This window comes from Felis catus, chromosome B3, assembly GCF_018350175.1.
Source record: "Felis catus isolate Fca126 chromosome B3, F.catus_Fca126_mat1.0, whole genome shotgun sequence".
NCBI lineage: Eukaryota > Metazoa > Chordata > Mammalia > Carnivora > Felidae > Felis > Felis catus.
This window is the reverse complement of record NC_058373.1, coordinates 50,902,326-50,927,837: the sequence shown is the minus strand read 5'-3', so window position 1 is coordinate 50,927,837 and position 25,512 is coordinate 50,902,326. Positions and strand designations below refer to the sequence as shown.

General features: G+C 38.7%; 1 long non-coding RNA gene and 1 pseudogene across 1 annotated transcript; both read right to left on the bottom strand.

Moving 5' to 3' along the window:
• Window positions 1-3,655: 3,655 nt before the first annotated feature.
• LOC123385935 lies at window positions 3,656-11,482 on the bottom strand. Its single transcript, XR_006599225.1, has 3 exons — window positions 10,220-11,482; window positions 7,957-8,091; window positions 3,656-3,944 (listed from the first exon to the last, which is right to left on the bottom strand). It is a non-coding gene; the product is annotated as an uncharacterized LOC123385935 (long non-coding RNA).
• Window positions 11,483-12,804: 1,322 nt separating this feature from the next.
• On the bottom strand, window positions 12,805-14,453 carry LOC101091944 (annotated as a pseudogene).
• Between the last annotated feature and the right edge of the window lie 11,059 nt (window positions 14,454-25,512).

Sequence of the window (25,512 nt, the reverse complement as noted above, 5' to 3'; positions counted from 1 at the left end):
TCGATAGGAGAGGAGTTTGGGTGGTATACAAGATGTATGCAAATCTCTGAGTGCACAAATAATGATTGATGGAAGATGTTCTAATACGTGAATTAGCTGTAAATGTATTTTTGTGATTCGATTTAGGTTGGAGGATCTAACCTTAGAGGTTCCAGGTAATGAGGCATTAACTTCACTGCTATTTCTTTCAAACTACCACAAAATATAAGCACATGTCAAAAAATGAATCAGATGATGATAGCTGTTTTATGGGTGGTATTTTAAATAATGTCATTATTGCAATTGCAAACCCAAGCAAAATGAATCTGATCATTTTAGTAAAATCCCCAGTGAGCAATAGTATCCATTCAGAGACAAGGCTCACATCTTGGTAGGTTTGTCCACAGCTACTCAAATGGGGCCTAAGTCTGTATAGGTCTTCTTTTCCAGATTGAGGAGGGCTCTTCTGTGTTAAGGTGTCTGATTTAGCCATTCAGGGCTAGCTCATAAAGGAAACTGATAAATTTGTCTTTAGGATCTAGAGTAGTCCTATACCTTTTTCCCTAAGAGAGTTGTTAGCTCTGCTATTCCAAGAGTCAACTTAAACTTCTTTTATTATCATCCCTCCTTGACTTCATTTCTAGGGTCTTCCTCTCTGTCCAGTTCTATATAAACTTGTGACCTGACCTCTCTTCCTTATTCTGACCTGGTGCTCCCATGGGCTCCTGCTACTAGTAACTATACCCTGGAGCCTCCTACTAAAACCTCAGGCAACAGACTTCCCCAACATGGCCCAGCTCAGGAACCCTGCATTGGTCAGGTTCCACATAAGCTCCAACCTTCATTTGTTCTGGTAAGGGGAGCAGAGTGGAAGGACCCTCTTCTTCTCTGTGGCTCAGTATTTAGCTAGCCTCTTCTTCCTTCTCCATACACACCCAGTACCCTCAGAACTGCCATTTTCTTTCAGTTTCACGTGACTGATAGCACCAGTGTTTTGTAAACTTTTTAACCACCAAGGACGCGACTTACTACACCCCCCTCCATAAATACCATGTTTTGAAAGATTTTTAATGTACCATGCTTTATTAATTTATTTTTAGATTTCTTTATTTATCATAAATGCAAATCAAATTTTTGTTTTTGTTGTGATAAAAACACTTAACATGATATCTACCTCCTTTAAAATTTTTAAGTGTACAATACAGTTGTTGACTATAGATAAAATATCGTCAGCAGAGTTCTAAAGCTTATTTATCTTACTTGACTGTTGGTAAGTGACTTCCCATTTCCCTTTTCTCCCAGCTCCCAGAAATTATCACTTCACTTTTTGATTCTATCAATTTGACTATCTGGATACTTCATATAAGTGGAATCAAGTAGTATTTGTCTTTCCATGACTGGTTTATTTTACATAGTATAATGTCTTCAAGATCTATCCATGTTGTATATTTTAGAATTTCCTTATTTTTAAAGGCCGAATAGTATTACATTGGGTGTTTATACCACATTTTGTTTATCCATTCATCTGCCAATGGACATTTAGGTTGTGTCTACATCTTGGGTATTGTGAATAGTATTGCAATGAATGCAGGAGTTCTATATCTCTTCAAGATCCTGCTACCAGTTCTTTCAAATAAATGCCCAGAAGTGGGATTGCACATCCTCACCAACACTTGCCATTTCTTTGTCTTTTTTGATACTAGCTGTTCTGACTGGTATGAGGTAATATATCATTGTGATTTTGATTTGCATTTTCCTGATGATGAGTGATGTGGGGCCTGGTAGTTGTATTTATAATTTTTTGAGGACCCTCCACCCTGTTTTCCGTAGTGGCTGCACCATTTTGCATTCCCATCAACAGTGTGCAATAGCTCTAATTTCTCCATGGCCTCTCAACAGTTGTTGTCTTTTTTTTTTTTTTTTCTCTTTTTCTGATACTGACCATCCTGACAGGTGTCAGGTGATATCTCACTGTGGTTTTGATTTGCATTTCCCTGGTGATTAGTTGCCTTGGTGGCATTGTGGTGAGCAGAGCTGCTTTCCAATCAGATTTTATCAGTACAAGATAACCAGGCTTACCACACTGACTTGATAGCATCATTCCAGCCAAAAACAAGGAAACTTAAATTGTAATTACCCTTTGAATCCTTATTAATATCTTCCATTCAGCACTTCTATATTAGAATCTTTACTCATAAACTGCAACTACTGATTATTGTCTATTCTGTCAGCAGAATTTCATCTGAACAGGGAAAAAAGTTTCAAGCTAGAGAAATAAAACTCAAAAGGGAAAATCAGGCAGTTGCTAATGAAAGATGTCTAGGGACATTTGGAACTTCTTGAACATCTGAAATAATTCTTATGAAGTTAGATCTTCAGTTAAACTGAGAGCTAAAAATAGAAAGTGCATCTAAGAAAAACATAATGGAAGAAATTTCAGGGAGAGTGTTGGACATAGTAAATGTCAGTAGCATCTCTGGCATGGTCATAGTTATAATGGTATGATTAAACCCAGGTACATGGAAAAGGTGATTAAAGAAGATGGTGCTAATGAATAGAGATTCCGTTTAATTGGTATGGGAAGGTGTGCATTAGGCAATTCTAATATGCAGCCAGAGTTGAAAAACCACTGCCTGTAATTGGTCTTCAGGCCATTGGTTCTAAACTGTAAAGTACATCAGAATCACCTGGAGGGCTTATTAGACTACAAATTAGCCCACCCCAGAGTTTCTGATTTAGCATGACTCAGGTAGGGACTAACCATGCATTTCCAGCAGGCTCCCAGGCAATGTTGATGCTACTGATCTGGGAACCACACCTTGAGAATCTAAGGTAGTGATTTCCCTACCGTCTCCCTCTGGACTGCAAACCCTGTGAAGGATACGGGCCTTGTCTTGGCCAATTGGTAATACTATGTCTGGCACATACTGAACATTTAAGAGATACTGTATTATAGATTAACACATTAAATTTCTGATAGAAATCAGTGTTACATAAGTTTGAGGGTGGCAAACCTAAGTCCCAAAGTTCAGTTATTCCCATGATGACTCCAACCTGAAGTTTCTAGTCCTGCAAGGCCAATCGCTGTGCGGTCATCACCCCCACTAAGGTTTTCAGGCTGAATCTCCTTGCTCAAGGACTCAGCCCGAAAGCCTATAAGCTCATCTGTTTTCATCAACTGCACTGTACTCTTCAATTTTAAGGCATCAAAGATACCTCCCTGTGCACTAGTATGTTGTTTTTTCCTGAACACTTACTTCAGGCAAATTACTCATACCTTAGATATTTATTAATTAGTTGGAAAATGATGTTTTGCAACATATTAATGATGAAAAAAATTACCCTGATTTAAAAAATAAAGTTTTGCAGGGGCGCCTGGGTGGCGCAGTCGGTTAAGCGTCTGACTTCATCCAGGTCATGATCTCACGGTCCGGGAGTTCGAGCCCCGCGTCAGGCTCTGGGCTGATGGCTCAGAGCCTGGAGCCTGTTTCTGATTCTGTGTCTCCCTCTCTCTCTGCCCCTCCCCCGTTCATGCTCTGTCTCTCTCTGTCCCAGAAATAAATAAACGTTGAAAAAAAAATAAAAAAAAAAAATAAAGTTTTGCAGACTAATGGCTATCATAAACGTTTCTGCTTTCCTCTTTATCAGTTTTAATAAACACATTTTTTAGGAGTTAGATCTTTATTTAGCAAAGCATTACTAACCCTGTAGCATCTGTGTCCTTTGTTCAGGGAACACATGGATGACCAAGATTCAGCTGTGGCCCTCCAAAGGCCCACAGGCCACTGAGCCAAAGGCAGCTTGGAGAGGGCCAGAGGTGGTTATCAGTCTCCTGTGTAGTCCAGAGCAGCATGAAGGAGAAGCTACCACCCAGTTCAAGAGAGAGGTGGGGCCAGACAGTGGATGGAGTGCCAACCCTTAGAAAGGAGACATTTTTATTCCTCACTTGGTAAATCCTTCTGAGGCTGCTTTTAATAAGGAAAAAAGAAATAATGAGTAATCGTCATTGGGACCCAAATGATGAGTAAGTCCCATTTCAGAAATACAGGGAACTAATAGGTTTCTTTGGTAAAATTAACTATGGGTTATAAGAGAGCGAAAGTGAGATTCTGAGATCTGTGGGAATTTTTTTTGGTTAGTTTTGGTGCGCGTATCCCCTACCTCCAACTATGCTCCACCCCTTGCCTATATGCAAACACACACCCATCAAATTTTTTATAATTTTTCAAGTGGATCCTTTGTTTTGCTCTGCTGTATGCCCCAGTACCAGCCATTCTGATTCCCTGGCAGACAATAAGGATAAGGAAGCAATTACACTCTTGAAAAAGCACATTTATGAACACTTTACATGTCCATTCAAGCCCTTTCCCATAGCATGTCTTGCCTGTGGCTGCCTCTAGTTAGGAAGGCCATTTTAAAGCCATTATGTGTGTGTATGTGTGTGTGTGTGTGTGTGTGTGCATATGTGTACAATTACAGCTTCAGAGAGCATTTATACATTTAGAATCCTTTCTTATCTTTGCCTTCTGTTAAAACAAAGATTATAATACTTAAAGTGTGGGGTATTACTTTCAAAAAAAGATTTATTCGACCCCCAAATATAACTCCTTCGGTTTTCATGGCTTGCAGAGAATACATTCTCTTGTAAAACAAGTTCTTTTAAAAAACCTCATTGATTTTTAGATGGGCTTTGTGGTTAGGGTGTGCACATTGATTTCTATTCAGGAATACCTCTGGAGTTCTCTTTAGATGGGGCAGTGTGCTTGTTTTACTACAGAGCTATGGTGAGATAATTTTAATTTAAAAAGGATATTTTTTCTTTACTATTGAGCATATTTTCAAGTTTGTTTTTCTGAATCATTTTTAATCTTAAATGAAAGAAAGATGTGCATTTCTACTCTTTTCTTGATTTTCAGGCTATTTTTTTGCACATCTTTTTCTCATCAGAAATTGTACTTGAGAAGAAGCACCTTTTTTTTTCTTGCTTGTCTATGTCTGTGGAACTTCTCTATTTTTTTCTGTACATCTGTAGTATCCTTGTAGAGGCCCTGATTTGGGCCTGGCTTCCATCCTCCAAAACATTCCACTTTAAAATAATTGTCCACTTGCCCTTTGGACAAAATCATGGACTACAATATTCATAGTTTAAAATGTTAATTCAACTCAAGAACAAGATAAGTGAAAGGACAAAAACACAAGATGAGCAGAGACATTATCTTACATGTTTTGTCTGAAATAGTACAAAGAGGGAGGATAATTATATCTCTGTCCAAGAGTTATTATGATGATTAAATTAATTCATACTCATAAAGCAGTTCTAAAGGTCTGACTCTATATGTGCTCAATAACTGTTAGCTATTATTATTATCTGAAAAAATAAAACATGGAATTTAGAATAACATTTATACCCAGTATTTTGAGGTAGAGGAATGTGGTCAAGGATTATAAATACTCAATTTTACATTTATTTTAAATTCCCCAGTCCCTTGCCTTTTAATTTTCCATCGTGCTGGATAGCAGTCAATATGTTTTCCACATTGAAAAGAAAAAGCCTCTCCCTGGTGACCTCTAAGGCATACACAAAACAAGTAATTAAATAATAGTAACAACAACAACAACAACAACAACAATAACAACAACATCAAAATCCTTTCTTGAGGCCATCCTTCTCTAAATCTGGGTTTGTTGTTGACCAGCCATTGGTTCATCAGTAAGAGGGCTCTGGGTTTGGGGCTACATAAGGAGCTCTCCCTCTAACAATATGATCTCTGCTAATTGGAATGAGAAGTTAATCTCTCTCAAACTGAACCCAGCTGAGTCTCTGAGAGCAGTGATGTATTTAAAAGATGCCTGGCAGTCCAGGGCATGTGGCACTAACCGGATTTAGCTCATTAGCAAATCCGCAAGGCCCTGCTGACACTGCACCCAGAATAAAATACATGAGGCTGGCCCGTGCCCTGTGGGCACCTACAGCATGACTACATAATAAAAAGGCATTTATTAATAATCTCATTGGTCACACAATACAAAGGAAGGCAACGAGAAGTCAAATGCTGTCATTTGTCATGACTGGAGAAGCATAATTAAAATAAGTGTCATGTGATTAACCTTTGAAAAATTAATCTGGTGTGAAAAAAAGACACAAAAACAAGGAAGATAGGCTCTTAAAGTTAATTTAATACAATAGGCAGCTGTTGTGTACACTTGGTTCAAATTCCGTGTGTTTGTGAAATATTAGTGCCATTGATAGCAAAGAGCAATTAGCAAATTTAACAAGTGGAATGTCTGTTATTAAAGACAACAGAAGGCCACAGAATGAGTGTGTGTAGTGGTAAAGAGGGTAGGATTTTGGTGTCATTCCTCTGGGTGTGAATGCAAGTTCTTCCATGTACCAGCTATGTATTCTTGGCCAATTTTCTCAACCTTTTAGTAACTCAGTTTCCACATCTGTAAAATGGGGATATGAATATCTCATGTGGTTTTTTGATGCCTAAATGAGATCATATATGTAAAGCTTTCAGCATAGAGTTAGGCACATTGTTAAGTGCTCAAAAAATATTAGTGATGATAGAAAGGACTTCAGTCCTTGATATGCAAAAAGTAGTGGGCTCTGCATAGGAAACACATGAAGTGCACCCTCAGCGTTGTGATCTATGATCCTCAGTGCTGGTCCATGGAGTTATTTTCAGGGTTTTGCTGACAGTGATCTTAACTTGTGATTTAATGTCAAGAGTGGCACATTGGTAATCCTGAAGGAATATTATAGGCTATGGCAAAACATGTTTCCTGAATGTTAGAGAATAATATTTGTACATTTGGTCTAGCCCCAGAATGCTCAACTCAACTCCTACAGGGGTTAGGCAGTAACTGAACCGGTCAGGAAGTGGTGGGGGATGCTGAGAAATCAGCAGTTACTCTCCAGTCGAGGCAGCTGCCACTCGGATAAAGCCACCTTTTGCCATATGAAAAGGCAAGTCCAATGTTGCTATTTTTTCCAATTTTTACAAGGGATGCTAGAAATACTGATTTTCATGGGAAATGTTCCATTTTTAAGAACACTCTGTTGGTCACATCCAGACCATCCAGGACTGGGAGCAAGGTGAGGCAAATGAGGTACTGGTCTCAGATGCAGCATTTAATGGGGTGATCAAAACTCAGAAGTGATCAAGATAAGTAATATCCTTTTTTAAGATAAGTAATATCTTTTTTTTAAGTTTGTTTGTTTGTTTGTTTGTTTTGAGAAAGACAGAGACAGTATGAGCAGGGGAGGGGCAGAGAGAGGGGAGACAGAATCCTAAGCAGATTCTGCACTGCCAGCACAGAGCCTGACTTGGGGCTTGAACTCATGAACCATAAGATCATGATCTGAGCCAAAACTAAGAGCAGGATGCTTAACCGACTGAGCCACCCAGGTGCCCTAAGATAAGTAATATCTTAATGCATTATTTTAAAAATAAATTTAAAGCAAAAAATCCATGATGAAGAAAATATTGAAATCTTAAGACATGACCACTATTGCTTATTTTTCCTTCCACTTCAGGCTCCAACATAGCTCTGAGCGGCACTGCCTTTAGCAGCTGTCTGGACTCTAACACAGTGCTGGCACCTACTGCCAGGCTTATTGCCAGCTTTGCACTGGACCAATTTATGGAACAACCAGGATACTGCCCCAAATAAAATGATTGTATAATTTATCAATTAGTGTTAAGATAACTCCATCTTTATACAACAAAATTTCACTAACATCAACTAAGGAGGAACTGATGAGAAGCCAGAATTAATCTATTTGCAAATAAAAAGGTTGCCTTGCTTTCTGATACAGTTATCCAAAAAACACTCTGCTAGCAAAATGGTTTAGAATAGATGCCACACTTTTATGAACAGAAGAGATTTAAAAATAGGCTGTAAGATAGGCATTCTTGAGCCAAAGCCTCTTTGAGATCATATGTAACATTTGGAACATGTTTTGCTTCTCACCTTTCATCATATCCTTATGAAGCCTGGGACTCCCAGATGACCAGGAATTATCGTAATAGAGCATGAAGGTGAGAACACAGGCTTTGATGCCAGCCAGACCTGGGTTTAAATGCTGATTCTCCCCTACTGTGATACCTTGGACACATGAAATAACATCTTTATCAGTTTCCTTATCTGTAAAGTAGGACCATTTCATAAGTTTGTCGTTGAGATCAAAGTCAATAATATGTCACATTATCTCTTGACTCTTGGTCTGGCCACAGACATGTGGCATATTGGCAGTTGTTACTATCATTTAGCATATTCACTCCAAATCATTCCCTGCCAACATACCTAAAAACACATAATTAATTTAAGTAGGTTAAATATGCTGTCAATTTGCTTATTCATCTTTTCTACAAAAATAGCACACAATTCAGCTCAGTTTGGATGGAATTAGCACAAATCCTGGATTTAATGAGGCCTCGATTAGAAAAATTTAACTGTACATGATTCAGCAAGCTTTTCCCCCTTTAAATTACAAAGACATAAATAGCTTTAAAAGAAACAATAAACTCTAAAAATAGATGACTGCAGTCTTACTGCACATTTTGAAAGGAGAATGACCAGTCAGTGGTACAACCTAGCAGATGACCATAGTGCCGTGGGATCTAGCCCAATAGAATTAACAACAGAAATCAGCTTTGGCAGCCAGGGTTTGGTTTTTTGGTTTTTGTTCTTTTTTGTGTTTTGGGTTTCTTTTTTCTTTTCTTTTTCTTTTTCTTTTTCTCTTTCTTTTTTTTTTCTTTTTCTTTTTTTTCTTTTCTTTTCTTTTTTTTTTTTTTTTTTTTTTTTTTTTTGGTGTTAAGCTTTGCAATGATGTTCCTGATGTCTCTATAAATGTGTGTGCTCCCGAGGTTAGAAACGGCATCATAACTCAGTGGCTCTGGGTTCAAATCCCATTCCTGCCGCAGATTTGCAGAGTGACTGGGGGCAAGTTCAATTAACTTATCTGAGCTTTAGTTTCACTCGTTGTACATCATTTCACACAGCGCTTTCCACTGGTGCCCTGTCATGTGCATTTAAGAAAAATGTGAAATCTTGCATAGCTTTGATGTCCTCTGCAATACATCTTTATTTTATGTTCTTTTTCCTCCTAACTATTCTTCTAAGAAGCTGCTAGAATTTCTCATTTAATCAGGAAGCCGTTTTTTATCATCAATGAAAAATGTAAAAACTCTATCAGTTAAAATTGGATATTTACGTCAGGTTCATCTCATTAGAACTTAACTCTATTTTATTAATACGAAGAAATGTCACCCTTTTAACTAATGAAATGCATCCATAATAGGGCTATACTTTTAAAGGCACATCATCACAAATAGCCATATGCGAAATGCCCTTTCGAAGTACATGCAAATTCCTCAACTGCTGTCTCTCTCTCCTCTTCTATGCATCCCTAACCCAAGTGAAAATTACTATTTACTAGAGAAGGCCATGTTTCATTATAGAGAAAAACAATTTTGATTGCTTCCCCACCTTAGAAAAATATTCCTGTATTAGCCTCTCACATAGGTATACTTTAAGGGTGTCATAAAACCTTTACTTTAAAACATTCAGTGCCACAGATGGCCTTGAAAATGTGTTGGAAAGGAGCAGGAGATGCATAAACACATTTGAAACCAGGTAATTTTGAGGCTGTTCAGTCCCCACTAACTGTTTTCTCTGCTGCTCTCCTCCACCACACTACCAAGTCTGTGACTGGAGGTGCCCAAATAAAGGCTTTTAAAACGTCCCCCAAGTCTGGTTGGGAAGGCCCATCCTTTCTTCCTTGTAGCAGCATCTTCAAGAAAACGTTGCAGTAGCAAACAGTAGAGTCTTCAAAAGAAATCACTGAATAGATCATGTGTCTGGGGCTGACCACTCAACTTTACATTACAGCATCTGCTGGTTTAGCAACAAACCACCGTGAACACAAGGTGGTTTTTCATCTTCTCTTCTCTCTCTTTTTCTCCTCCCTCTCTCCCTTTTTTCCTCTCCTTGTCTCCTTCTCCCTTTCCTCCCTTGCTTCCTTTCCTTCTTTTCCCACCCATCTATTAGTTTATTCAAAAAACATTTATTTAAGGTTTGGTATTGCTGAGTAAAGTATTAGGTTCTGGGAATAAAAAATGAATGCCCTTAGGGAGCCTCCAGTTAAGTGGTAGGAGGTCTTTATGTGTTAAATAATCCTAACAGTGGGAAGATGTGTAATGAAGCTGAAAGGTGTAAGCTCACCTCTGCTTACCAGAGTCAGGGAACAGAGAGGCAACTTTGCAGTGGCTTGTGGAAGAGCAGTCATGTACTCAGCAGGCAAATGTGGAGGGGAAGGAACACTCCAGGCAACTCAGCGCATGACAGTACTGAGGCAGCGTTGTGCACCGGGACCACTCTAAGTGGGTGGTTTAGAGGAACCTGGATGTGGGGACAGGTTAGCCAAGGACAGATGAAGGAAGACTACCCCAAAAAATTTCACAGATATCTTTGGATCCTTATTGTAGGTCAGACACTGTTCTTGGTACTTGGGACACAGTCTACACTCAGGAAGCTCATATTATTTGATGAAAAGACAGACAGTAAAGAAGCAAGCAGCTCTAATCTGTCAGACCCTGATAAATGCTACTAAAAAAATAAAACAAGGTAATAGGATTGAATAGGACAGAGACCAATGGGAGCATTCTCCTTCAGATAGGACAGGCAGGGAAGCCCTCTCTTAAGGGCTTCAAAAGAGTATGTACTTTTCAGATTTAGTACTTTTGAGGTGATACCAGGACATCTATACTTATAAAAACCATCCCAAGACTCTGATGTGCAGCTGGGGTGAAGCAGCCTTACCCTAGGCAGTGGAGGCCACTGGAACAATTTACATGGGAAGGGAGGCCTGGCTCGGCATGTGCCCTGTAGTTAGCTTACAGTGAGGAGCACTGGGAGCTATGGGGAATGCAGCTTGGACGTTTTGACTGAAGGCAGGGAGGCCTGTTGGGAGACTACTAGGTTATGAGGGATTGCTGACAGGTGGAATTATATCTATGGGCTTCTGCCTGAGCAGGTAGAAAAAGACTTGGGCTGAATTGGTATCAAAGGAGCTCAAAACTTAGGACCCAAAGAGGTAGGAATTAAGAATTACAATGAGTTGTGGTGCTAAACTCTAGGCCAGCCAGCTACCACCTTGGATAGCTTTCCCAGAAAACCCTCACCCAAATATGGAATTCATTTTTGCTTTGCATAAAACTAAAATGTTCTAATCCAGGGTTCAGAAAACTTGTAAAAGAAAAAAGAAGTAAGTATTTTCTGTTTTGTAGGTCATACAGTCTCTGTCACAACTCTTCAACTCTGTCATCTTAGCTCAAAACCAGCCATAGGCAATATGTAAATGAATGGGTGTGGCTGTGATCCAAGCCACACCCACTGTGACATGGTTTATGAAAGCAGGCAGTTGGCTGGTTTGGCCCATGGGTGATAGTTTCCTACTCCCTGATTATTAGTCTTTTTGTGAGATTCTTTGGATTGTGGCTGTTGGCTCTAATGGAAGGAGGCTGATGAGTATTTTACCTTCTTGTAAATGTAAATGAGGATTTCTTATTTTTATTAAGCAGCAAGTTTAGACTCTATTTCTAGCTCTGCAGGTCTTGGTTTTGTGCTTTATTGGCTGGTGGAATTGTCATATACCGTAATCACTTATGGCGATAATATAACAAATGTTAAGAACAGCTGCAGAGATCAGCAGACCTGGATTTAAAATGTTCGTCTACTGTCTAGAGTGACTTTACCTTTCAGAGCCTCAGTTTCCTCTTTAATAAATTGTAAGTGTTGGACTAGATGACTTTTAAGGCTCTATCTGGCACTAATAGTCTATTTCTGTGTGCTTTGTTCATTAGCTGGAATGCTAGTGATATTTGATAAATAGATTCCCAAATAGAAGAGGCACAAGTCAACCAGATGATAAATGACACAAGTCTAGAAGAAGGGATTGGCATCATGGATGGAGATGCCAGCACACAGATGACATATGTTTATGGTATGATGCCAAGCACACTATTAAAATGAAATGAATGAATGAGGTTGTCAATGTGAATGGCAATTAGATGGATATGGGTACTACGGGATAGGAAAGAGTAGAAGATGATCATAAAACTTTGAGTCTGAAGGACAAAGGCCTTGGCCATACTCGGCTTGGATGAAGGATAGGGAATAAATGGAGGCAGACCCCAAAATGGTGACTTAAAGTAAATCATAAAGTCAGTGTTGAAGGAGTCCAGCTGAGAATCCTTTAAATATGGGCACATCCACTACCTGCAATTGACCTCTACTTTGCCCCACCCATTCCATCAGGTATATAACTTCCAGACAAATATTCCCCAGCACATAGCTTTCACCCTGTTATTTGACTGCTCAAGAAACCATGGCTCCTTATCACCTGTCTCCTTATACCAGCATTCTAGATCACTGATAATTTGGCCCGTCTGAACTTTTAAGTCCTATGCTTGTCTTAAACCTCTGTACAAATCCTATACCCCCGCATCCTGGCATCTCATTGACCTCTGAGCACACCTGGGCTTTTTCACCTCCATGTCTATCTTGAATCACATGCTTTTCTTTTTATTTGCTATTTATTTTTATTTTTTTAAGATAGGGAATACTTTATTCAAACCCATAAGAGAAATGGACAGCTTGAGTCTGTAACAAAGTATCATGTTTTAAAGCATAGGTCAGTAATTGTATGTGAGAATATATACTTCTGCGTACAAATTAACTGATCAGACCACAGCTTTTCAATGTTTAAAACAGAATAAGCTTCCTTATAAAAGCAGTACCTTTGTGACATTTTTAACTTTAGGATTCTTCTCCTTCTTCTTCACTCTCTCCTTCAACAGAATCCACACCAACCCCCTCATAATCCTTCTCAAGTGCAGCCATTTCCTCCTTGCCTTAGAAGACTCTCCTTCCTCTATTAGCTCACCCACATACCAGTGAAAAAAGGCACGCTTGGCATATATCAGGTCAAACTTGTGTTCCAAGTGAGCCCAGGCCTCAGCAATGGATGTGGTTTTGCTCAGTATGCACACAGCTCACTCACTATACTTTGGCCAGGTTCCCACAAGGTACCACAGTGGAAAGCTGGTAATTAATGCCAACTTTTAAGTGAATGGGGCACCAGTCCACAAAGTGGATGGCACACTTGCCCTTGGTGGTGGCAATGGCAGCATGACATCTTTGGAAACTACCTTGCCATAGTACAGTAGGCAGCAAGCCATGGATTTACCATGACAAGGGTCACATTTTACCATCTGATTGGCTGGCTCAAAGCATGCATTTGTGATCTCTGCAATTGGAAGCTGTTCATGGTAGGCTTTCTCAGCAGAAATGACAGGGGCATATGTGGCTAGAGAGAAGTAGATGCAGGGTAGGGCACCAGCTTTATCTGGATTTCTGGCAGGTCAACATTTAGGGCTCCATCAACTCTGAGGGAAGAAGAGATGGAGGACACAATTCGACCTATCAACCTATTCAGATTAGTGTAGGTTGGGAGTTCAATATTGAGGTTTCTATGGCAGATGTCATGGATGGCCTCGTTGTCTACAAGGAAGGCACAATCAGAGTGCTCCAGGGTAGTGTGGGGAGTGAGGATGGAGTTGTAGAGCTTAACAGCTATGGAAACAAGGGGGGCTGGGTAAATGGAGAACTCCAGCTTGGACTTCTTGTCATAATCGACAGAGAGATGTTCGATTAGCAGGGAGGTGAACCTAGTACCAGTTCCTCTCCAAAACTATGGAAAAAACAGGTAGCCCTGAAGACTTGTGTGCTGATCAGCAAGTTTCTAAATTTGGTCTAAAACAAGGTCAGTGATCTCCTTGCCAATGGTGAAGTGCCCTTAGGCATAGTTATTGGCAGCATCTTCCTTGCCTGTGATGAGCTGTTCAGGGTGGAAGAGCTGGTGGTAGGTGACAGTGTAGACTTATTAATGACTGTGGGTTCCAGATCAACAAACACTTCCCTGGGCACATGCTTGCCAGGACTTCTTCTCATTGGAGGAGTTGTTGAAAGGGTCTTCTCCTCCCCCAGTGGTTTTGTCACTTGGCACCTGACCATCAGGCTGGATGCCATGTTCCAGGCAATATAGAGCTCTCAGCAGACATTGCCAATTTGGACATGCCTGGCCAACATGGATGGCGATGCATTCACGTATGTTTGCTACTTTGCAGCTTCCAAGCAGATGGCAGAGAGGAAAAGGAGAGTCGTTGCTTTTTACAGCACAGCACAACTCTTAGGTGGTTGATGTAAGAGAACCTGCCTACTTTCTCCCTTTTTAAAATGTGTCTGAAACCCCTGTCATCAAATCTCGCTATTACTCTGAACTTTTGACGCTACCAAGTCCACAGTGTCGTTGTTCCTCCCCAAACTTCCCAACACCTAATGCCTGTGGCCATGTATTTGGTGTTTTTCACATGCTGTGTGATGCCAGAACTTTACATCTGTGGCATGTCTCCTTTACATAAATGTGTCACCTGTGGCGGATATATATAACCTTTGGGAAACTCTGAGAATTTCAGTTCCAATTCCTGTTTAGTGTGAATGCATCTCACAAGATGGGTGCCAGCTGACAGGAGAGAATAGTTAGGGACCTGAAAGAATTAGCACTGACTGGGCACCTGCTATGCATCAAGCAGCTGTTTTGATACCTTAGAAACAGTATTTCACTTTACTTTGCAGTAACTCTGCAAAGTAAGTTGTATATTCCCCTGTTTTCTAGGTGAGAAAACTGGTTCAGAAAAAATTAGGTAAATTGGCCAAGATTGCAAGGCAACTGAGTGACAGATCTGCAGTCAGCAGGGATATGTAAGACAACTCACATGGTTGTGAAGGGGGAACAGCAGCACTGCAAAGAGCTTTGGAGGCAGGCAGGCCCCACGTTATTTTGGAGATTAAATGTGAAGATGTCTAACCATGCCTGGCACAGAGTAGGTGTTTAACAAATTATGGTTATTGCCATTAAATCATACATAGTATTTTAATTTAATATTTGAATGTCCCATATTACTTAGCAAATGTATGACTTAGTATTTGTCATACAGTTGGTATAAGCCATTTGATTTACATTTTGCTAAGCAGTTGGTTTGACTTTATTCAAGAAAAGGATGGGTATACTGTCTCCATGTTCTCACACAGAAGAACAAAATCAAGAGCCCTAGAATACATGGTGTCTCTTTTAGTCTACGATAAGTAGTCTGAGTAAAGGCTATGTTTATTTTCATTACTGCCATTGCTGGCACATAGGTCCTCAATAAAAATGTGTCCCATAATACTGGTAAATAAATGGATATGTTTAGGAAGTACCATCAGGAATCCTATCATTCCTTTGAGCACATTCACTCGTATTATGATGAATCTGTTGAATTGGATGTAGATACCATTCCAGTTGTTGTTAAACTGGCTCATCATCAGAACTTGTTTTTTGTTTTTTGTTATTTTTCAAATCACAGGTTTCTGAGCTATATCTCTTGAGAATCTGATATATTGGCTTTGGATGTATAGGGTTCCCCAGGAAGTTCTGCTCACCAGCCAGGTTTGGAGATACCACATATCTGGGTGGTAATGACCAACCTCCACCCCAACCCCTGGACACACACATTCTCTTTCTCTTTTATGAGGCACTCAATGGCCTTGAGTCAAATTTCCTTGTGGCTGACCAACCATGGGTGGCAACATCACTCTTTCACACCATGCTGATCACAAACTTCCTGAAGATAATGCCCATTGGAAGTGGAACAGTCACTATCATTCAGGTCTACATCATGTTTGAAAAGCAAAGAAAAGAGAAGGCAGAGGGTAAGTAGAGGTGCCATTGGTCCCATAGGCCACACTGCCAAAGAAGGCCACTGACATTGCTAAGTGCTTGTCATGAGGGCACCCTGAGTCTATATTTTCTGTCTTATACTTTCTGTCTGTTTTCTTAGACAACATGCCTGGAGGCTACCCTCCACCCTTCTTACTGTAACTATCCATGCTCAACCTCTTGGCCTTAACCTCTGAGGAACTGAAAGTTCTCTTGAACTTTCTAACATCCCCCACATGGCCTGATGTCAGGCTTAAGGACAGGCCTCAGAAATATCAGGATGGCAAATGCTACTCTTTGTGGCAATTCACTGTGTTAGAGGGGAAGCAGGAAGGGCACATGAAATAGGGACTCCATAGCCATAGGCTGGAACCAGCCAGCTTTTTGCCTGTGCTACGCTCTTACTCTATAGCTCCGCTCTTCTTTTTCTGAGCCCAAGAAAGCCCATCTTTCTTAGACAGGTACCAACAAACCCTCAGCAAGGCACCGCCTCAGATTCAGATTTGTGGTTTGTTACAGATTGTGGGAAATATCAATTTAGAAGGGTTGCAAAGAAAATGTGATTTTAAAATGTGCTTTGAAAAAATTAACATCCTAAATATTAGAATATATAAAAATTTTAGTGGGAGCCTACTTAATTCTTGAGAATATAAAGAAGATATGAAAAAGTCCTAGAAACATCAATAAAAATTTGTTTAGATATTATCATTATTTGACACACAAAAATATTCTAATGAAAAATTTTCACTATTAAATTTTAACATTCATGAAAATAAATAGTATATATTGTTCTAGATAGTTTAGAAATTTCTACAGTGATAGAAGGTTTGTTTTCTTTTATTTTTTGTTTTCTCATTATGATATACACTGAGGATAATGGAGAGATTTTTTTTATTATTATGGCAAAAAATACATAACATAAAAGTTACCATTCTAGTTATTTTTAAATGTACAGTTTAGTGCTATTGAACAGATTTTTTTTCTCTTTTATGTTTTGTGTGTTCTCTATATTATCCCTGCTAATTTTTATTTACTTTGAATAGGTATTCAATGATACTTAGGTATTTTGATGTCATGTAGATGCCCATCTTTGATTGAGCTCCTAAACATGTACCAGTTAATGTGCTAAGTTTTTCCTAAGTGTTATCTCACTTATTCCTTGCAACAACCCTCTGAGGAAGGCACTATTAATATTTCCACTTTACAGAGGAGGAAAGTGAGGGTCAGAGAAATTGTATTGGCTGTTCAAAGGCACATGGCTAATAAGAGAAGCTGCTAGGAAGAGTTTTGTCTATTGCAGAGCCTGGATGGTAAAACAACATTATTACTATCTTTGTGGGTTTGGATACCACAGATTGATGCACTTTTCTGAAGACAAAATTAATGCATATCCAAAGTCTGTGCTTACACATTTTGAATTTTGCCAATGCAAAAAAGTTTCAACAAATATAACAGAGCCTCAATGCATTTTACAATTTGTGTTAGGTCTCCCCAAAGGCTCTGAATAACTGTCACAACCCAGTATACCCAGTGATTGTGTAAAACTGTTTTTATTTAACCCCAAACGGAAGCATAAATTTCTCATTTGCATACAATGGGAGGGATAAACATTCATCTGTTATCATGTGGTGTGGTAGCTAGAATTCAAGCTCTGTAATCAAGCCAAGTACAAACTGACTCATAGGTTTTTAGCTACTATTTAACCTCTCTCTCCCACTCTTTACAATGGGGATGAGAGAAATACCCACCACCTCAAATTGAGATGATTAACTAAATTGCCAGGTACATTTCTAAATTCTAAATACAGTTTCCAGCTTATGATGGTTCAGTTTAAAAATTTTCGACTTTACGACAGCAGGTAAGCAATACACGTTCAGTAGAAACTGTACCTCAAATTTTAAGTTTTGACCTTTTCATGGGCTACCTTTATGCAGTAATAATACTCTCATGACTCTGGGCAGTGTCAGTGAGCCACAACTCCTAGTCAGCCACGCAATTGCAAAGGTAACCAACCAACACACTTATAACCATTCTGTAGCCATATAACCATTCTGTTTTTCACTTTCAGTATTCACTAAATTACATAAGATATTTAACATTTTATTATAAAATAGGCTTTGTGTTAGATGCTGTTGCCCACTTGTAGGCTAATGTAAGTGTTCTGAGCATGTTTAAGATAGGTAAGGCTAAACTATGATGTTTGGTAATTTAGGTGCATTAAGTGCATTTTTGACCTACAATATTTTCAACTGACAATGGGGCTATGTAACCCCATTGTAAATTGAGGAAAATCTGTGGAAACTAGTTATAATTAGTCATTCATTTGGCAAATATTTATTGAATTTATCTCCTGTGCTAGGTACAGTACTGAGTTGGTACAGATAATTACAATGTGGTCCTAGCCTTTCAGACTCTGGAAAGGGTAGACATGGATGAACAACACATTATATTATGGAGGATATTATAACAATCTCTACAAAGTGGAAGAATGAAGGGAGGAGAGGAACTAGATGGGAGCAGTTGGGCGAGAAGGCTTCAGGGAGGAGGGGACTTGTTCTTAGCTAACATCTGCATTTCTATGCTACACAAAACTGTGCTGAATATTTAGTCCAAAAATTGGGTGTACAATGTAGTGATTCAACAGTTACATACATTATGAAATGCTGATGATAATTAAATGTATTACAATATTATTGACTACATTCTCTATGTTGTACTTTTCTCTGTGCTGTGACTTATTTATTTTATAAATGGAAGTTTGTACCTCTTAATCTCCTCCACCCATTTCACCCATCCTCCCACCCTCCTCACCTTTGGTAACCACCAGTTTTTTCTCTACATTTATGAGTGTGTTTCTCTTTTTTGTTGTTGTTTTTTTGTTCGCTTGTTTTGTTTTTTAGATTTCACATGTAAGTGAAATCATATGATATTTGTCTTTCTGTGTCTGGCTTACTTCACTTAGCATAATACCCTTTAGGTCCATTCATGTTGATGTGAACGGCAAGATCTCATTCTTTTTAATGGCTGACTACTGTTCCATTTTATATATATATATATATATATATATATATATATATATATATATATATATATATATATACCACATCTTATTTATCCATTCATCTATCAATGGACACTTAGGTTGCTTCCATATCTTGGCTATATCCAATAATGTTGCAGTAAATATAGGAGCTCATATATCTTTTTGAATTAGTGTTTTTGTTTTCTTCAGGTAAATACCCAGGAATAGAATTATTGGCTTATATGGTACTTGTATTTTTAATTTTTTGAAGACGCTCCATAATATTTTCCAGAGTAACTGTACCAATTTACATTCCCACTAACAGTGTGCAAGAGTCCTCTTTTCTCCACATCTTCACCAACGTTTATCATTTCTTTGTCTTTTTGATACTACCTATTCTGAATGGTGTGAATTAATGCATCATTGTGATTTTGATTTGCATTTCCCTGATGATGAGTGATGCTGAAAATCTTTTCATGTTTCTGTTGTCCATGTCTTTGGAAAAATGTATGTCCTGGTCTTCTGCCTATTTTTAATCAGATTATTTGTTTTTGTGGTGTTGAGTTGTATGAGCTCTTCATATTTATAAATATCTTCTCCCATTCAGTAGATTGCCTTTTTATTGTGGACCTCACCTTTTTGTTATGCTGATGATTTCCTTCACTTTCCTTTTATTTTGATGCAGACTCAATAGTTTATTTTTGCTTTTGTTTCCCTTGCCTAAGGAGAGAGATCCAGAAAGATATTGTTAAGGTTGAGGTCCAAAAGATTACTATGTTTTTTTCTTAATAAAATATTTAAAATTTATATATTTTTAAAAACCTTTATGCTCCTTATCTAAATTATAAACAAATCGCACTTAACACCAGAAAAGGAGAGAAAGAGCTTTTTGATGGTGAAGAAAAGAGGTTAAGCAGAACCCTCCCCCCCCCCCCCCTTGTCATTGGTAGTGTTCTGTGCTATGGAGAACTCACAACTATCTTTGGGTCCCGGAGATCAGTTCAGTATGAACTGAATCTGACATTCTGAGCTATTTTCCTAAGTCAATATCACCATTGAAAGGAAACCATTGATCAACCAAGTGAAGCCGCTAAAAATGGATTCCAGCCTAGGAAAAATTCACCAGGGAAGCTGTAAATGTGCCTGGCCTGTCTTGGCAAGGTTGGGCTCTTTGTGATTCAACTGGGGGACAGCTGAGGGCTGCTGGCCAGATAAACCCCTAGCAATGACAACCTGGCTCACCAGGCTCCAGATCCGCAGCACTCACTCCTAGCACAGTAGAGGGACGGGAGGAAGAAGCAGCCCTCACCATGGTGGACTGGGCTGAGGTTGGGTCTGTCTTTGCTCAGTGTCCATCTTCACACCCTGGTTAATTCTAGCCTCCCCAGAAGTGTGACTCTATAATGAGGGGCTGGTGGTGGCCTTGCAGCCTCCCTGCCCTCCTTTCTTGCCTAGTGGCTCATCACACTTTAATGGAGACGAACAATGAGGGGAGGGGCCAGGAGGCCTGCGGATTACACAAAGAATGAAATTGTGCCTTGGCCAGATCCACGCCAATTATGTCTGAATAAACAAATCCATAGTACAAGCTAAGAGCCTTCCTTCTACCCCACCTCCCGCCCCCGCATTTTATTTATTTTTATCTTGGTCTGGAAAGTTGGACATATTCCCTGTACCGTCCTGGTACCCAGATGGCCTGTTTGAGTAAGCAGTGGGGAAGAAGGTCAATAATACATCAGCATGCAGAGTCTCCGCTAAGGTCAGTCCTGCATAAAATATACCGTGACAACCTGAGGGCAAGTTTAAAATGGTGCTCCACGACAGGGTAGGGGTGGGGGTGGGGCTGGGGTCAGTACAGATGCTGCCTTCTCACAATCGCTGCAAAATTCTGGCCCCCCAAAACTATATTCTACTGGGTTTGTGTAGTGGTTCTTTAGGAAAAGTTTTCTTCACACACAGGAGTGCTCATGATCCAAGTAAGGAGGATTTTAAGAGGGTCTGTCTTCATATGTAATTATCTGTCATGTTGAGAGGCTTTTTCAAAAATAATCAGATCCAATTGTCCCAAACAGGAACATAATGGCTACTGTGGTATCAAATTCTAATCTACTGAATGAGTTTTGTGTATTTGTTTTGTCTCCAGATATGTTTTAATAAGATTTGAGTGCTGAACTAGGCAATACTTACAAGTTTTTAGCTGTTGTAAGATTCCTATTCTTGAGTGGCACTTCACAATTACATTTGATTATGACTATTTAATAAAGATACAAGCAGATACCTGTGTATAGAGTCACTGGGGGTTTTACAAGAGTTCCTTCTGCTTTCCTCTTCCTTTTGAAGATTAGGGTAAACCCAACAGCACCTTTTAATGTAAAAAAAGAAAAGTCCATTTCACTTTGGGAATTTATTCAAATTGGAGGCGAATACTGACACAAATATTCTTGAAGATTGATCCAGGTTGAAGCGTGTTGTGCATGGGTTTACTGTTCAACTTGCAAGTAATTTGTAAAGCCAGAGTCAGTCTTGACTATGAAACATTGTATCACTGTGATTGGAATCAATAGTTCTTGCACTGTCATTTGTCACATATTTACAAGCTTGAAAAATAGTTCATTTTGTCCTCATCCCATAACTCAAAAGATTGAATCAGAGCCCTGGAGGGATCTGCCAACAGGACACATTCATTACTGATCACCCGTCTTGGTGAGGCTATAATCACAACCATACCAAAAATAGAATATAAATAAAATTAAAGCACTATTCATTTGGTACACTCTTAAATATTTTCAGCTTCAAATATTTAAAAGTCTGCTGGGAGACTTCAATCACCTTGGTGACCTACATCAGTGGCCACAAAAAGAAAATTCACTGAAGCTGATTTTCCCATCACTCTCTCAAAACATTCAAAGATACAATTTTTTTGAATGAAAAAAAAAAAAGCAAAATCTAGACTAAATGGTCCAAAAACTTCATAAAGTATACTTCTTTTATTCACCTTGTGTATAGTTCATAAATGACCTTCTATTCCCATGAAAGATTTGTAAAAGATGTTTAAAGATAATGCTTTCCATTTTATGATAAAAGATTTATGAATGATGGAACTTGTGTCTATGAAATCGCTAATCCCAACTCTCTAATATTTCAGATGGAGAGCTTCATAAAATGAAAAGACTGCCCATAAAGTTGTACTATACCTGCTGTCAGAGACAATCAGTAATGGAATTGCAAAGTGAATATTGAAAAGGATGTGAGACATGCACATTTTGGGTTATAATAATGTATTTTAAGTCCCCTTCACTTCACTGCCATATTGATAAAGTATTAATGGTTGAAGTGTTGGGAGGCAATTATGATTCTTTAAACAAGTCCCCAGATGTTAACAGACGAACACATTGTTCATCAAATTTAGTTGCTAAAATAACCCCAAATTGTAGGATTGCAGCTAGTTTCTGCAGGCAATTTTCCTGACTAAATTCAAACTATGGGAGTTTGACCCATTTATCAAGTCGCAGCCTGTACCAACCTAAAAATTCCAGATTGCCTTCCAAATGCTCAGTTGAGTGGTACTCTACAGATATGGCCTGACATTCCTTTTACTAGAACAAGATTGAAAATTGATGCCATATACCAGTTGTTTCCTCCCTAACTCTCTAATTTTAATTTTAATATTTTGGCTTCTATGACTTTACTATTTATTTTATGAAGTGACACTATTTCTTTCATAAACATCCTCACTGAAAATGGATCTTGTCTGTCTCCATTGCTTTGGAGAAGAGATGGCAAGGACACCTTCTCATAACAAGGGAGACTTGAACTTGAACATATGTGCATTAGAGTTCATGATGTCTGCCCATCTGTGCCTCTAATTTCAGAAAGAGAGGGTGGTAGACAAGGAGACTTGTACCCTCTGTCCCTGCAGCCAACTGGAATAGGTGTGGGCCTCTAATCCAGAGGTGACCCACCCATAAACTAGTCAGTGACATAGGATTATGTGTTCTGGTTTGAAAAGAAGAGCTGGGTAAATCAGACTCTTTGTCTGAAATATGGAACCGAGAGATGAATGAGAAGTTGCCTGTGGGGTATGTACTCAAGGCAAGAGGTTTTATAGGGATATGGTGAGGCAGCCATTACTGACCATGTGTAAGATGAAACAGCTTACCCTCAGAAAGAGAAGAGAATGCAGCTACCAGGCAGGACGTGCTATAAGGGAAAGAGAGAGAAAAAGCAGAGAAAAAGCAGCCCTAGCTCTCGTGCTTTTATAGCCACAGTTTTTCAGCTTTGTTCATTCTTTCTCATGGAACTTCTGAAAAATGTCTCCTTTGTTTGGAGCTGGTTTGAATGAACATCTGTCCCTTGAAACCTCAAAACACAGAACAAGATGTACTTAATATTGCTTCCAAGTCAGAGCTAGCCTCTCAGTTGGGGATATTTTTCCATTTGTTCCATCTTACTGGCATGCTTGTTTGAGAATCAGTGCATACTGAAGTTTAGGGTTGATGCCTGTCTTTGTACCTACCTCTTCTTCTCTAATAGGAGAGACAAGGTACTCAGATACAGAAGAAAACTGCCTGGTAAAATGGATAAGTCATTGTGCTGAGATAGGCTTGGGATTGTGCTTATAACCTAACAAACTAATTGGAAGCCTCAAATATCCTACTAATAGAGGTGGGTGACTTAAAATTTGAGGATAAGAATATGGGGAGGTGACACAGCCCAAAGGAACATCATTTTGAGTGGAACCAAGTTTGTTCTTTTAGGTAAAAAACATAAGGTAGCATCAATGAAGTCAGGTTTGAATTCTGACTCTGTCATTTCCCATCCGCATGACCTTGAACAAGATACTTGATGACTCTGAGTCTCAATTGTATTTATGAAATTACGATAATAGTTACTTTTTCCACAGAGTGGTGATAATTAAGTAAAATAATGTATGCAAAATATCTGCATCATTTTCTGAGACCAATGGGAAGCTTCATCATTGAAGCTTATTTGCCTGTCACAAAGCTATTGAACAGCTCATCATGTGTGCTTTAAAATCTTTTTTGGGGGCGCCTGGGTGGCTCAGTCGGTTAAGCGTCCGACTTCAACTCAGGTCACTATCTCACGGTCTGTGAGTTCGAGCCCCACATCGGGCTCTGGGCTGATGGCTCAGAGCCTGGAGCCTGCTTCAGATTCTGTGTTTCCCTCTCTCTGCCCCTCCCCTGTTCTTGCTCTGTCTCTCTCTGTCTCAAAAATAAATAAACGTTAAAAAAAATTAAATAAAATCTTTTTTTAAGCAGGGAAGCTCAGGAAATTTAGTGAGAATACGCTCTACCTCACAAATCATTTCTGAGAGCTGGTTTGGTGGCAAATGTTAATGCATATATTTTACTGATAAGGAAGCCATTTCTCAGAATAAATGAAAGTCAAACTCAGATAGAAGTGACATACTTGAAAATGAATCTGTAGGGAATTTGGGGTCAATATGACATACCCTCCTGAGTTTATTAGGGGGACTTGTGATTGTTGCAAACCAGAACCACTGATAGACTATTTCATTGCGTGGTTCTAAGATCTGATAAAGTACTTGTTTATTGTTTTTCTTGTGGCAGAAACCTCAAATGTTTAAACAATAAATTTCCTATGAGGATATCCTTAAATAGTCATCATTATGCAATTCCAAAAACTGAATTCATGTCTATCTACTTTAAAAAGGCATTAGGTTGTGATCATTACTAATACTTTAAGCTTATCATGATCATTTCTGATATTAATCTACGTATATGCTAGTCCTTCATCTGCCACTGTTAGCAGTTGAATCCCTCATTAAGATCTCACCCACTTTATTTGTGAAGACAGGTGGAAGATAATGCCAAATGTTTATTTCTTTGTTCTCTATATCCTAAATTTCATTGTCATGCTTAAAGACCCAAATTGCCCTTGACATTTATCCCTGTGCACATAAGAACTAACAGATAAAACCATATATATATATATATATATATATATATATATATATATGATATATATATATATATATATAGGATGTATATATATATATACACCCTATATATATATACACCCTATATATATATATACACCCTATATATATATATACACCCTATATATATATATATATATATATATACATACACCATATATATGTGTGTGTGTATATATATATGTGTGTGTGTGTATATATATATATATATATATATATATATATATATATAATGGGATGCTCATTAGTTACTATTTCTTCTGCCTTTGTAACTTGCTGTAGCCCCTTTGTATACTCTGACTAATTTTTCCTGGGACAGAAAATCATAGAGAATTAACCATAGCAGAATTCAAAGAAACACAAGCTAAAGCCAAAGGAAATAAGGGAAGGCACCCAGCAAGAACACATTTATAAATGTCAGATGTGTTTGATTTGTGGCAATTATGTGGAGAAACTTAATGATACATCCCCAAAGTAAGTAGACTATGTGACATTATGAAGCATCGGCATATAGTGAAAAAGGTTGGCTATGCAATAAGATAATCCCATCTTCAAAATTATTGAGAAATAACAGATATGAAAGAATCAGGTTAGTCCAAGGAACATATACTACTCTGAGAGAAGCCAGACTAGAATGTTATTAAATAAAGAAAGGTGTGGATAAGACGAGCTGAATGTTACCTGGATTTGGAGAAAAAAAAATGT